The sequence below is a fragment of the Canis lupus genome, chromosome 16, assembly GCF_048164855.1.
Source record: "Canis lupus baileyi chromosome 16, mCanLup2.hap1, whole genome shotgun sequence".
NCBI classification, from domain to species: Eukaryota; Metazoa; Chordata; class Mammalia; order Carnivora; family Canidae; genus Canis; species Canis lupus.
Window position 1 is genome coordinate 15,552,164 of NC_132853.1, and position 12,933 is coordinate 15,565,096.

The 12,933-nt window shown below is 42.2% G+C and overlaps 1 long non-coding RNA gene across 1 annotated transcript in view; it reads right to left on the reverse strand.

The window, feature by feature from the left end:
• Positions 1–283: 283 nt before the first annotated feature.
• LOC140606149 (uncharacterized) overlaps positions 284–12,933 on the reverse strand; it is a 29,525-nt gene continuing 16,875 nt past the window's right edge. The window contains exons 2-3 of the long non-coding RNA XR_012008549.1: positions 5,352–5,514; positions 284–713 (exon numbers count right to left, since the gene is read on the reverse strand). This is a non-coding gene — a long non-coding RNA (uncharacterized lncRNA). The remainder of the gene's footprint in view (positions 714–5,351; positions 5,515–12,933) is intronic.

Below are 12,933 nucleotides of genomic sequence, written 5' to 3' on the forward strand. Positions count from 1 at the left end.
GCCTGCCTTTGGCTCGGCATGATCCCGAATTCCCAGGTTCGAGTCCCACATCGGGCTCCTTGCACGGAGCCTGCTTCTCCTCTGCCTGTGTCTCTGCCTCTCTCTGTGTGTCTCTCATGAATAAATAAAATCTTTAAAAAACAACAACAAACAAACAAAACAAAGTGGTTTGGAAGTTAAGAGAAAATTGGCCTGAGTCTGGGGCTCAAATTTTTCCTTTTAGGAGCCTTGTGATATAACAAGAAACAAGGAGAAAGCCAGATCCCATCCCAAAAAAAGAATGTAACAAGAGGAAGTGGTTTATTTAAATTCTTTGGCCACATCTTTTCTCCCAGTAGAATCAAGTTCTTCCTCTACTTTCACTTTTTCTTTTGAATAAAAAATTGCCCCACTTTCTCATTTCCCATGTTAGGCATGCCTGTGGGATTAGGTTTATGTTTGAACCAGCTAGTTGCTTCTTGTCTCTTAGCAAGCTCTGCCATATGATCAAGGACAGTCTTCTTGTTGTCATGACAACCGACATTTACATAAGCAAGAACTAGGGGAAAACGTTGTTTGGAATGATTTGTGGTAAATTTCATCGTAATGGAAAGATAAAGCATCAGTTTGGCGGGGTTGCAGCTAGAATTGGGACAACAGAACAGACTTCGTATTCCTTTTAGTCAGATCTATTTGATAGGTACCACTTTGGGCTATCATATGTACTGGCATACCTGAAAAAAAAGAAAAAATGTGAAATCTTTAATTCTGTCTTTAATCACATTTTCAGTAGCAATCAGGACATTGTGTGTTTGTGGGAGGGGGAAAGGGGCCTGTTCTAAAACAAAGGCTATTGACCTAAAAAACTTGTGACACCTGAGGGGATTCAGAGATAGCCCTCATAAGGGATATGGCAGAGATTACTCATTCAAATCCACGTTCTCTTCTGTGCACAGTGCCTGATGACATTAACTAGGCTCCCTTGCCCTTATGTATGACCATGTGATTGAGTTCAGCCAATGGACTGTGTGCAGGAGAGCTTGCATCCCTTTCAGGCCTGGCTTATAGAAACCTCCCACAGTTTCTCCCCCCATGTGTTCTGTTTCCATCAGGCTGGAATGGAGGTGACACCAGGGTGGAGACTTCATCATCTGACCCCTACCTAAATGACTGCATGAAGAAGGGCCCCACCAGCTTACTTACCAGCTCGGTAGCAAGAAATAAACTTCTGTTACCATTATAGAGGGGTACCCGGCTAGCTCAGTTGGTGGAGCATGTGACTCTTGATCTCAAAGTTGTAAATTTGAGCCCCAGATTGAATGGAGAGATTACCTTTAAAAAGTCTTTATTTATTTATTTTTTTTTTAATTTTTATTTATTTATGATAGTTACAGAGAGAGAGAGAGGCAGAGACACAGGCAGAGGGAGAAGCAGGCTCCATGCACCGGGAGCCCGATGTGGGATTCGATCCCGGGTCTCCAGGATCGCGCCCTGGGCCAAAGGCAGGCACCAAACCGCTGCTCCACCCAGGGATCCCTAAAAAGTCTTTAGAAGTGCTTGACTGGTTCAGTCAATAGAGCATGCGACTCTTGATCTCAGGGCTGTGAGTTTGAGCCCCATGTTGAGACTAGGGATTATTTAAAAATAAAATCTTAAAAATTTTTAAAAATAAATATTAATACTCTTTTTAAAAAACCCATTATTTGTGGGCAGCCCCAGTGGCTCAATGGTTCAGCAGTTTAGCTCTGCCTTCAGCCCAGGGTGTGATCCTGAAGTCCCGAGGTTGAGTCCCATGTCAGGCTCCCTGCATTGAAGCCTGCTTCTCCCTCTGTGTCTCTGCCTCTCTCTCTCTGTCTCATGAATAAATAAAATCTTTTAAAAAATCAATTATAAAAAAAATCCATTATATGTTTTAAGGTCAAATCATTGCAGCAGTTAACCTACTCTAACACAAAGGAGTTGAATCGGATAGGCAAGAGGCTAACCAACTGGCAGAGGTTATGACTGTGTGACACCAAAGCTTTGTAGAAATTAGTAAAATACTAGAGTCAGCTCGGATAACCAAAAATTTTGTAGTATAAGTATGTTCCATGTAATATCTGAAATTAAAATTTAGTGGAGTATTCTGTATTTTTATTTGTTAAATCTGGCAGCTCTATCCCTGGCTGCCCTTTTGAGAAACACTGCTGTGGGCAGCTGCTCTTTCCTCCAAAGGATATTGCCTTCCTTCTGAAGCATAAGCAGTCCACACCTGGTCATCTGGAGCCAACCTGCTCATTCCGTACCTCGTATTCTGTCATCTTGCTAATTTTCCCAAGGGTAAGTCCCTCAGTCACCTCTCATTTTGTTCCTGACATCCTCAAGCTGTACTGGGTTTTCTCTGAATGCACGTACCCCATTTTGGACTTTACTCCATCTTTGAAGCTCTTGCCATCTTATTATCCTCCCTACCCACTTTACTGTCATCAACCAACTTCCCTCTCATTTATGAAAGACTGACATCCGGTTTACAGTGTCTCTTCACCCAAGGCCTGCTATCATCTGGGGTGACCCATCCATTACCTTGGCCTCTCTTTTTTTTTCTTTTTGACTACTTAAAATCCATTATCTTGGGGCGCCTGGGTGGCTCAGTGGTTGAGCATCTGCCTTTAGCTCAGCTCATGATCCTGAGGTCCTGGGATCGAGTCCCACATCAGGCTCCTCAAGGAGAACCTGCTTCTCCCTCTGCCTGTGTTTCTGCCTCTCTCTGTGTCTCTCATGAATAAATAAATAAAATCTTTAAAAAATAATAAAAATCTATTATCTTATACTCTTACATCCTGGAATCTTAAACATTTAACTGATTACTACTGTCTAGGCTTCCAGTCTCTCACTTTTCCCAAAGCCCCTCTTCCATTTCAAGGATTCTCCTAGACCCTTAACTTCTCAACCATCAGCTGCCTCCTTTTCCCTAAAGTTCTCAACCATTAGCCACCTCCTTTTTTTTTTTTCCAAGTTAGATAATGAGCAAATAGATAAAGGTCTTAGATATATCTAACTGCCTACTAGACATCTCCATTTGGATGTCCTGAAGTCACCTCAAGCTCAACATATTCCAACTGAATTCATCATCTCTTCCCTTTTCTTTTTTTCCCCTTTTCTTTTTTAAAGACTTTATTTTTAAGTAATCTCTACACCCAATGTGGGGCTCAAACTTATAATCCTGAGATCAAGAGCTTCATGCTCTACTGACTGAACCAGCCAGGTGCCCCTTCTCCTTCCCTATCTGCTCCTCATCCATGTTCTCTATCAAAATTCTATCATGGGATCCCTGGGTGGCGCAGCGGTTTGACGCCTGCCTTTGGCCCAGGGCGTGATCCTGGAGACTCAGGATCGAGTCCCACGTCGGGCTCCCGGTGCATGGAGCCTGCTTCTCCCTCTGCCTGTGTCTCTGTGCCTCTCTCTCTCTCTCTGTGACTATCATAAATAAATAAAAATTAAAAAAAAACAAAACAAAAAACAAAATTCTATCACCATTTGATCAACCACAAAACCTGGGACTACCCTTTATTCCTTCCTCTTGTTCATCATTACATTTCCAGTCATTCACCAAATATTAACTCCTAAGCATCTGTAAAATCAGTGCACTTCATCTCCACTACTGCTACCTGAGTTCAAACTGCCAACTTCCCTCATCTAGATGACCTCAACAGCCACCTAATTCGTCTCCTGCCTCTAGTCTCAGCCCCTCCAGTGCCTCTGTCACATTGTAGTCCTAGTGAGCTTTCTATAAATCATATTATATTAGATTATATTCTCCTGCAGCAGTATCTAAACTCTCTGAAAAAGGGATAAAGAGCTCTTATATGTTCCAGGTCCTGCATTTCTCTCCAGCCTTAGCTCTCCTTGCTCTCCTTCCTGTACTCTGGGCTCTAGCCACACTGAATTTCTTGACCTTTCCTTTTTTTTTTTTTTTTCTAAGATTTTATTTATTCATTCATGAGACACACACACACACACGAGGCAGAGACACAGGCAGAGGGAGAAGCAGGTTCCATGTAGGGAGCCTAACATGGGACTCAATCCAGGGTCTCCAGGATCATGTCCTGGGCTGAAGGCAGGGACTAAACCACTGAGCCACCCAGGGATCCCCTAGGCATTTGTTTATAGTCTACCTCTAGCTGACTCACCTTCTCTCTACCCTTCAATTACCAGTTTTATCTGACACTCTAATTTGGGTTAGGTGTCTGTCCCATGTCCTCCACTGGCAATGTGTGCTTGCGGTTATAACATCACACTAAACTGAAATTACCTGTGCGTGCCTGTCACCGGACCAAGATTGCTCATTGGTGTTTACAATACTCAGCTCTACTTGAACACACAGTAGATACCCTGGGTATGCATTTTTGACAAAAGAAGAAAGAAAGAAAGAAAGAAAGAAAGAAAGAAAGAAAGAAAGAAAGAAAGAAAGAAAGAAAGAAAGAAAGAGAAAGAAAGAAAGAAAGAAAGAAAGAAAGAAAGAAAGAAAGAAAGAAAGAAAGAAAGAAAAGAAGAAAGAGAGAGGGAGGGAGGGAGAGAGGGAGGGAGGAAGGAAGGAAGGAAGGAAGGAAGGAAGGAAGGAAGGAAGGAAGGAAGGAAGGAAGGAAGGAAGAAGAAAGAAAGAAAGAAAGAAAGAAAGAAAGAAAGAAAGAAAGAAAAAGAAAGAAAGAAAGAAAGAGAAAGAAAAGAAAGAAAGAAGAAAGAAAGAAAGAAAGAAAGAAAGAAAGAAAGAAAGAAAGAAAGAAAGAAAGAAAGAAAGAAAGAAAGAAAAAGAGACTCCTGGGTGGCTCAGAGGTTGAGCATCTGCCTTCAGCTCAGGGCATGATTCTGGAGTTCCTGGATAGAGTCCCACATTGGGCTCTCTGTATGGAGCCTGTTTCTCCCTCTACCTGTGTCTCTGTCTCTCTCTGTCTCTGTGTGTGTCTCTCATGAATAAATATACAAAATCTTAAAAAAAAAAAAAAAAGAAAACCTTAAGATAGGCTAAAGGTCATCCAAAGCCAGGTGGGAGCAGTGGGTTGTAATAATCCTAAGGACATAAGGTTACAGTGTTGGAGCCCCTCGCTGGCTCTGTCAGAAGAACATGAGAGTCTCAATCTCTGGGTCATGAGTTTGAGCCCCATGTTGGGTGTAGAGATGACTTAGGTCGCTAAATAATTTTAAAAAGAAAAAAGTTATTACATCAGTTAGCTTTTGTTGCAGAATAAACCATGTCAATAGGTAGTAGCTTAAAACAACAATCACAGGACCCTGGCTGGCTCAGTTGGTAGAGCATGTGACTCTTGATCTCAGAGTTGTGCGTTTGAGCCCCATGTTGGAAAATTAAAAAGCCCTCAATAATATACTTATCTTACATTTCTGCAGCTTAGCAATTTGGGTTGGCTCAGCTGGATTGTTCTTCCGGTCTGCTTAGCTTCTGATTGACTGGGGGCTGTCTGGTCTTGCCCTCCGCTGACAGTTTATCTCCACTTCCTGTGATCTGTTCTCCAGCAGAGTAGCCTGGACTGGTTTTCATGGCTGTTGGCAGAGTTCCAAAAGAACAGGCAGCGTCACACAGGGCCTCTTAAGGCCTGCTTAGAACTGACACAATTCCAATTCCACTGCATTCTCATGATCAAAGGGAGTCTCAAGGCCAGCCAGAATTCAAGGAATAAGGAAATAGACTCCGCTTCTTGGGGATGAGCTGTAAAGTTGCATTGCGAAGGGGAGCAGATATAGGAAAGTGAAGGATTGTGGCAATTTTTGCAATCTATTGAAGATATCCCATAAAATAAACTATTTGACTAAAATGTATAAAGAAGCACAACTTCGTAGAAAGCATCATCACTAGACAAGTCAATACTCAAATGTTTATAGGGTTTTTTTATTTTTATTTAATTTTTAAAAAGATTTAATTAATTAATTATTCAGGAGAGACACAGAGAGAGAGAGAGGCAGAGACACAGACAGAGGGAGAAGCAGGCTCCATGAAGGGGACCTGATGTGGGACTTGATCCTAGATCTCTGGGATCAGGCCCTGGGCTGAAGGCAGCGCTAAACCGCTGAAGCCACCCGGGCTGCCCTATAGGGTTTTTTAAAAAATTCTTTTTAAGTAGTCTCCATGTGCAACATGGCATTTGAACTCATGACCCTGAGATCAAGAGTTGCATGTCCGGGGGATCCCTGGGTGGCTCAGCGGTTTAGAGCCTGCCTTTAGCTCAGGGCGTGATCCTGGAGACCTGGGATTGAGTCCCACAATGGGCTCCCCGCATGGGGCCTGCTTCTCCCTCCGCTTGTGTCTCTGCCTCTCTCTCTCTCTCTCTCATGAATAAATAAAGTCTTTAAAAAAATAAAAAAAGAGTTGCATGTTCTACAGACTGAGCCTTATAGTTTTTCTTTGTTTCATAACTTGAATATTTTGCATGTGCAAGTGTGATTTTTTTTGTATATTTTGTTATTGGAGTTCGATTTGCCAACATATAGTATAACACCCAGTGCTCATCCCATCTAGTGCCCCCCCTCAGTGCCCGTCACCCAGTCACCCCATCCCCCTGCCCACCTCCCCTTCCACCACCCCTTGTTCGTTTCCCAGAGTTAGGAGTCTCTCATGTTTCTGTCACCCTCTCTGATATTTCCCACTCATTTTCTCTCCTTTCTCCTTTAATCCCTTTCACTATTTTTTATGTTCCCCGAATGAATGGTTGAAAGATGAATGGATAAAGAAGATGTGGTCTCTATATACAATGGAATATTACTCCGCCATTAGAAACGACGAATACCCACCATTTGCTTCAACATGGATCGAACTAGAGGGTATTATGCTGAGTGATTTTTTATTTTCTTAAGTAATCTCTACACCCGACCCACTGAGTGGGGCTTGAACTCATGACTTTGAGGTAAAGAGTTGCATGCTCCACCGACTGAGCCACCGAGGTGCCCCTGCTACTTTTAGCACCTGCCAAAGTGGGTGTTTGGAATTGGAACTTGGGGACTGTTTGAGAAGAAAGGCACATGGAAAAAGATTACTGAGAATGAAAAGACTCAGCAAAGCTTCTTAAGGTCAGGGTGTGTCCAGTTTATTCACTTTTATCTGTAGCACTTCACATGATTACCACATGGAAAACACTCAGAAAACATTTGTTAATGATTAATAGTAAATCTCTATTTACTATTGTAAAGGAGAACTAAATGTCTAGTTTTCTAGCAGTGCTGCTGCGTATGGATATCCAGGTTATGCCCTAATTAAGGACGTGGGGGGTGCAGAGTAGTTGAAATCTAGCCTAGTTCCTGGCTTTACTTGTCTGCAAGGGGCATAGTTTTATTCTATTCTATTTTATTATTATTATTATTATTATTATTATTATTAAAGATTTAATTAATTTATTCATGAGAGACACAGAAAGGCCGTGACATAGGCAGAGGGAGAAGCAAGCTTCCTGTGGGGAGCCTGATGCGGGACTTGATTCCAGGGTCCGGACCTGAGCTGAAGGCAGAGGCTCAACCACTGAGCCACCCAGGTGCCCCATAGGCTCAGGTCATGATCCCGGGGTCCTGGGATCGAGTCCCACATCAGGTTTCCTGCAGAGAGCCTGCTTCTCCTGCTGCCTGTGTCTCTGCCTCTCTCTCTCTGTGTCTCTCATGAATAAATAAAAAATAAATAAATAAATAAATAAATAAATAAATAAATAAATAAATAGATAAATACAAACAGAGCCCGTTTTTTGCTTGCTAAGCAGCGGCAGCAAGGCCCTAAGACTCTATGTTGGAGGGGCACCACTTTTACAAATCTCACAGCACTTCCCTATGGCCTGGCAGGGCCCTGATAAGCCATGGGAGCAGAGAACTGGTTACTGAAGAATACAAGATGGTGCAAAATGCACAAAGCGAGAAAACTAAGCATAAAATCAGAGACACTGTTCTTAAATATTGATCAACGTAAATCAGTGAGGGATTGAAAGAAATAGGAGCAAGAAAATAAAAGATAGGGAGGTTAAAATGTCTAAATCTGGGACACCTGGGTGGCTCAATGGTTGGGCTTCTGCCTTTGGCTCAGGACATGATTCTGGAGTCCGGGATTGAGTCCCACATTGGGCTGCCTGTGGGGAGCCTGCTTCTCCCTCTGTCTATGCCTTTGCCTCTCTCTGTGTGTCTCTCATGAATAAATAAATAAAATCTTAAAAAAAAAAAGTCTAAATCCGAAGCAGAAACCAACCAAGAGTTAACAGAGAGACCAAACCAGTGGAGCTCACAAAACATGATTTGTTTCCATAAAGGGCAAATATATGAGACAGAAAAGAGATTAATGGCTGCCTGGGGCTGAAAATGGGAATGGGAATTGACTGTAAATAAGCATCATTTTAGTGTGATGGAAATGTACTAAAATTAGGTGGTGGCAATGGCTATATAACTCGATAAATACACTAAAATTCATTGCATTTTATGCTTAAGACAGATGGAGTTTATGATGTGTAATTTATATCTTGATAAGGCTATTTAAAAATATTTGTCTCCAAAAAAAGAAATAAAAAGAAATAAATAATTAAAATAATATTTGGCTTGGGGGCAGCCCGGGTGGTTCAGTGGTTTAGCGCTGCCTTCAGCCCAGGGCATGATACTGGAGACCCAGTATGGAGTCCTGCGTCGGGCTCCCTGCATGGAGCCTCTGCCTGTGTCTCTGTCTCTGTCTCTCATGAATAAATAAATAAAAATTTAAAAATAAAATGAAATAAAACAAAATATTTGGCTTGGCAAGAAATAACAGGTGTTGATGTGCCTGGCTGGCTCAGTCAGAAAAACATGTGACTCTTGATCTTGGGGTTGTGAGTTCAAGCCCCACGTTGGATGTAGAGATTACTTAAAAATAAATAAAATCTTTTTTTTTTAATTTTTATTTTTTTATGATAGTCACAGAGAGAGAGAGAGAGAAAGGCAGAGACACAGGCAGAGGGAGAAGCAGGCTCCATGCACCGGGAGCCCGATGTGGGATTCGATCCCGGGTCTCCAGGATCGCGCCCTGGGCCAAAGGCAGGCGCTAAACCGCTGCGCCACCCAGGGATCCCAAAAATAAATAAAATCTTAAAAAGAAATAACAGGGCAGCCAGGGTGGCTCAGCGGTTTAGTGCTGCCTTCGGCCCGGGGCCTAATCCTGGAGACCTGGGATCAAGTCCCACGTTGGGCTCCCTGCATGGAACCTGCTTCTCCCTCTGCCTGTGTCTCTCGCTCTCTCTCTCTCTCTCTGTGTGTCTCTCATGAAAAAATAAATAAAATCCTTAAAAAAAAAAAAAAAGAAATAACAAGTTGGTGAAGATGTGAAAAAAAGGAAATGTAAATTGGTGCAGCCACTGTGGAAAACAGAATGGGGGATCCCTGGGTGGCACAGTGGTTTGGCGCCTGCCTTTGGCCCAGGGCGCGATCCTGGAGACCCGGGATCGAATCCCACGTCGGGCTCCCGGTGCATGGAGCCTGCTTCTCCCTCTGCCTGTGTCTCTGCCTCTCTCTCTCTCTCTCTCTCTGTGAGACTATCATAAATAAATAAAAAAAAATTTAAAAAAATGTTTAAGAAAACAGAATGGAATTTCCTCAAAAAAATTAAAAATATAAATACCATAGGATCCAGTAATTCCATTACTATTTACCCCTGAACATGAGAACACTAATTTGAAAAGATTATATACACCCCTATGTTTATTGCAGCATTGTTTACAATAGCCAAGATACAGAAGCAATCCGAGTGTCCATCAATAGATTAATGGATAAAGAAGATGTGGTGTATATGTATATACAGTGGAATATTACTCAGTCATAAAAACAGAATGAGCTCCTGCCCTTTGTGGAAACGTGGATGGATCTGGAGAGTATTATGCTAAGGGAAATAAATAAGACAGAGAAAGACAGCACATAATTTCACTCATATATGGAATCTAAAAAATTAAAAAAAAATACTTTTTTTAAAAGAGTTTATTTATTTACTTGTGAGAGACACAGAAAGAGAAGCAGAGACAGAGGAAGAAGAAGGCTCCCCACAGGGAGCCTGATGCAGGACTCAATCCCTGGACCTGGGATCATGCCCTGAGCCGAAGGCAGACGCTCAACCACTGAGCCACCCAGGCGTCTCCCAAACAAGACTCTTAAATGCAGAATACAAAATAGTAATTTCCAACAGGAGATAGGTGGGGGCAAAATAGGTGAAGGAGACTAAGATAATAATTTCCAGTAATAAAAGAAATAAGCCATAATAATGAAAAGTACAGCATAGGGAATATAGTAAATAATGTAATAACATTGAGTGGTGACAGATGGTGACCACACATAACTGCGGTGAGCACCAAATAATGTATTGCTAAATCACTATGTTGTACACCTGAAACTAATATAACATTGTATATTGCATAACATTTATATTTCAATGGTACAGAAAAATAAAAAAATAACATTGTTCTTTTTTTTTAATATTTTATTTATTTATTCATGAGAGGGAGAGAGAGAGAGAGAGAGGCAGAGACACAGGCAGAGGGAAAAGCAGGCTCCATGCAGGAAGCCTGATGTGGGACTAGATCCCTGAACTCCAGGATCACGCCCTGAGCCGAAGGCAGGTGATAAACCGCTGGGCCACCCAGGGATCGCCCAATAACATTGTTCTGAGTGTAATATTGTCCCTTGTCAATGTTAGCCACACTAAAAGTGAACAAGACATTGTGTGTCTCTGATGGTTACAACAGGAAGCTCACAGCAAACATTACCTCTGACACATTCAAATAAAAAATTAAACCTGAATCTAATCCAGCTATCAGTTTACAGGAAATATGAGGAATATAGGAACAAGGTAAATAACACTATGAGGAAGTGAAGAAACAAATCCAGGATGTGAGATATTCTGTAAGACAAATGGCACAGTTTCTTCTCAAATAAATGGCATAAAAAAAAAGAGAGAGAGAGAGACAGGAAGGGAGATCTGTTATGGATAAAAAAAGACTTAAGAGCTCTATCAACTGATATATTTTATGAATTATTTTGTATCCTTATTCAGGTAAACCAATTGGGAAAAAAAAACATTAGACAACCATGGGAAACTGAACATGGGCTGAATATTATTATTATTTTTTGAATATTAGATGATATTTTAAAATAGGGGCATCTGTGTAGCTTAGTGGGTTGAGTGTCTGACTCTTGGTTTGGGCTGGGGTCATGATCTTGGGGTCGTGGGATTGAGCCTCAAGTTGGAATTCGAGCTCAGCGAGGAGTCGGCTTGAGATTTCTCTTTCTCTCTCTGCCTCTCCACCTGCTCATGCTCTCTCACTCTTAAATAAGTAAATAAATCTTTAAAAATAAATAAATAGGGCAGCCCGGGTGGCTCAGCGGTTTAGCGCTGCCTTCATCCCAGGGCCTGATCCTGGAGACCCCGGATTGAGTCCCAGGTCGGGCTCCCTGCATGGAGTCTGCTTCTCCCTCTGCCTATGTCTCTGCCTCTCTCTCTCTCTGTGTCTCTCATGAATAAATAAATAAAATCGTTTTTTTAAATAAAAATAAAAATAAAAATAAAAATAAAAATAAAAATAAAAAAGTAAGTAAATAAATGTGGGGCATCTGGCTCAGTCAGCAGAGTCTTTGACTCTTGATCTTAGGGTGGTGAGTTCAAATCCCAGGTTAGGTGTAGAGATACTTTCTTTTTTTTTTTTTAGAGATACTTTCTAAGAAATCTTTAAATATGAGTGAATGAGGGGCGCCTAGGTGGCTCAGTTGGTTAAGCATGGGCCTTCACCTTTGGCTCAGGTCAAGATCCCAGGGTCCTGGGATTGAGCCATGCTTTGTGCTCCCTGCTTAGTGGGGAATTTGCTTCTCCTCAACCTCTCCCCCTTCCCTCTGCTTGTGCTCTCTCTTTCTCCCTTTCAAATAAATAAATAAAATTATTAAAGGGGAACCTGAGTGGTTCAATCAGTTAACTGTCTGCCTTCAGCTCAGGTCCTGATCCTGGGGTTCTGGGAGATCAAGCTCTGTATCAGGCTCCCTTCTCAGTGGGGAATCCACTTCTCCCTCTCCTTCTGTCCCTCTCCCCACTCCCACTCATGTTCTCTCAAATAAACAAACAAACAAACAAACAAACAAACAAACAGGGGCACCTGGGTGGCTCAGTGGTTGAGTGCCTCCCTTCTGTCCAGGGCGTGATCCTGGAGACCCGGGATCGAGTCCTACATTGGGCTCCCTGCATGGAGCCTGCTTCTCCCTCTGCCTGTGTCTCTGCCTCTCTCTCTCTCTGTGACTCTCATGAATGGATAAATAAAGTCTTAAAAAAAAAGTGAATGTTAATCTTGTTGGATGTAATAATGATATTGTGGTTATATTAAAATCTGTTAGTAATACTGTAGGATATACAATAATGGTCCCCCAGAGATGTCTACATCTTAATCCCTACAACCTGTGAATTTGTCACCTTACATGGCAAAAGGGATTTAGCAGTTGTGAATAAGGATCTTGGGGCACCTGGGTGGCTCAGCGTTTGAGTGTCTGCCCTTGGCTCAGTGCATGATCCCGAAGTCCTGGGATTGAGTCCCATATCGGGTTCCCTGCAGGGAGCCTGCTTCTCCCTCTGCTTCTGTCTCTGCCTCTCTCTGTGTCTCTCATGAATAAATAAATACAATCTTTTTTTTAAAGGGTGTTTACCAATTAGTCCATACTGCAAGCCTAGTAACCTGGAAAGCATGGACTACCATTCAACTTTTTTTTTCTTTAAAAGTTTTACCTATGTATTTGAGAGAGCACAAGTGAGCATGAGCAGAGGGAGAGGGAGAAGCAGGCTCCCTGCTAAGCAGGGAGCTGGATGCAGGCTTGATCCTAGGACCCCAGGATCATGACCTGAGCCAAAGGCACTTAATTGATTGAGCCACACAGGTGCCCTAAATCATGGAATCTTGAGAGGTTTGGAAGTGATGGGTTTTACTAATGATTTGGAGAACTGCAGAA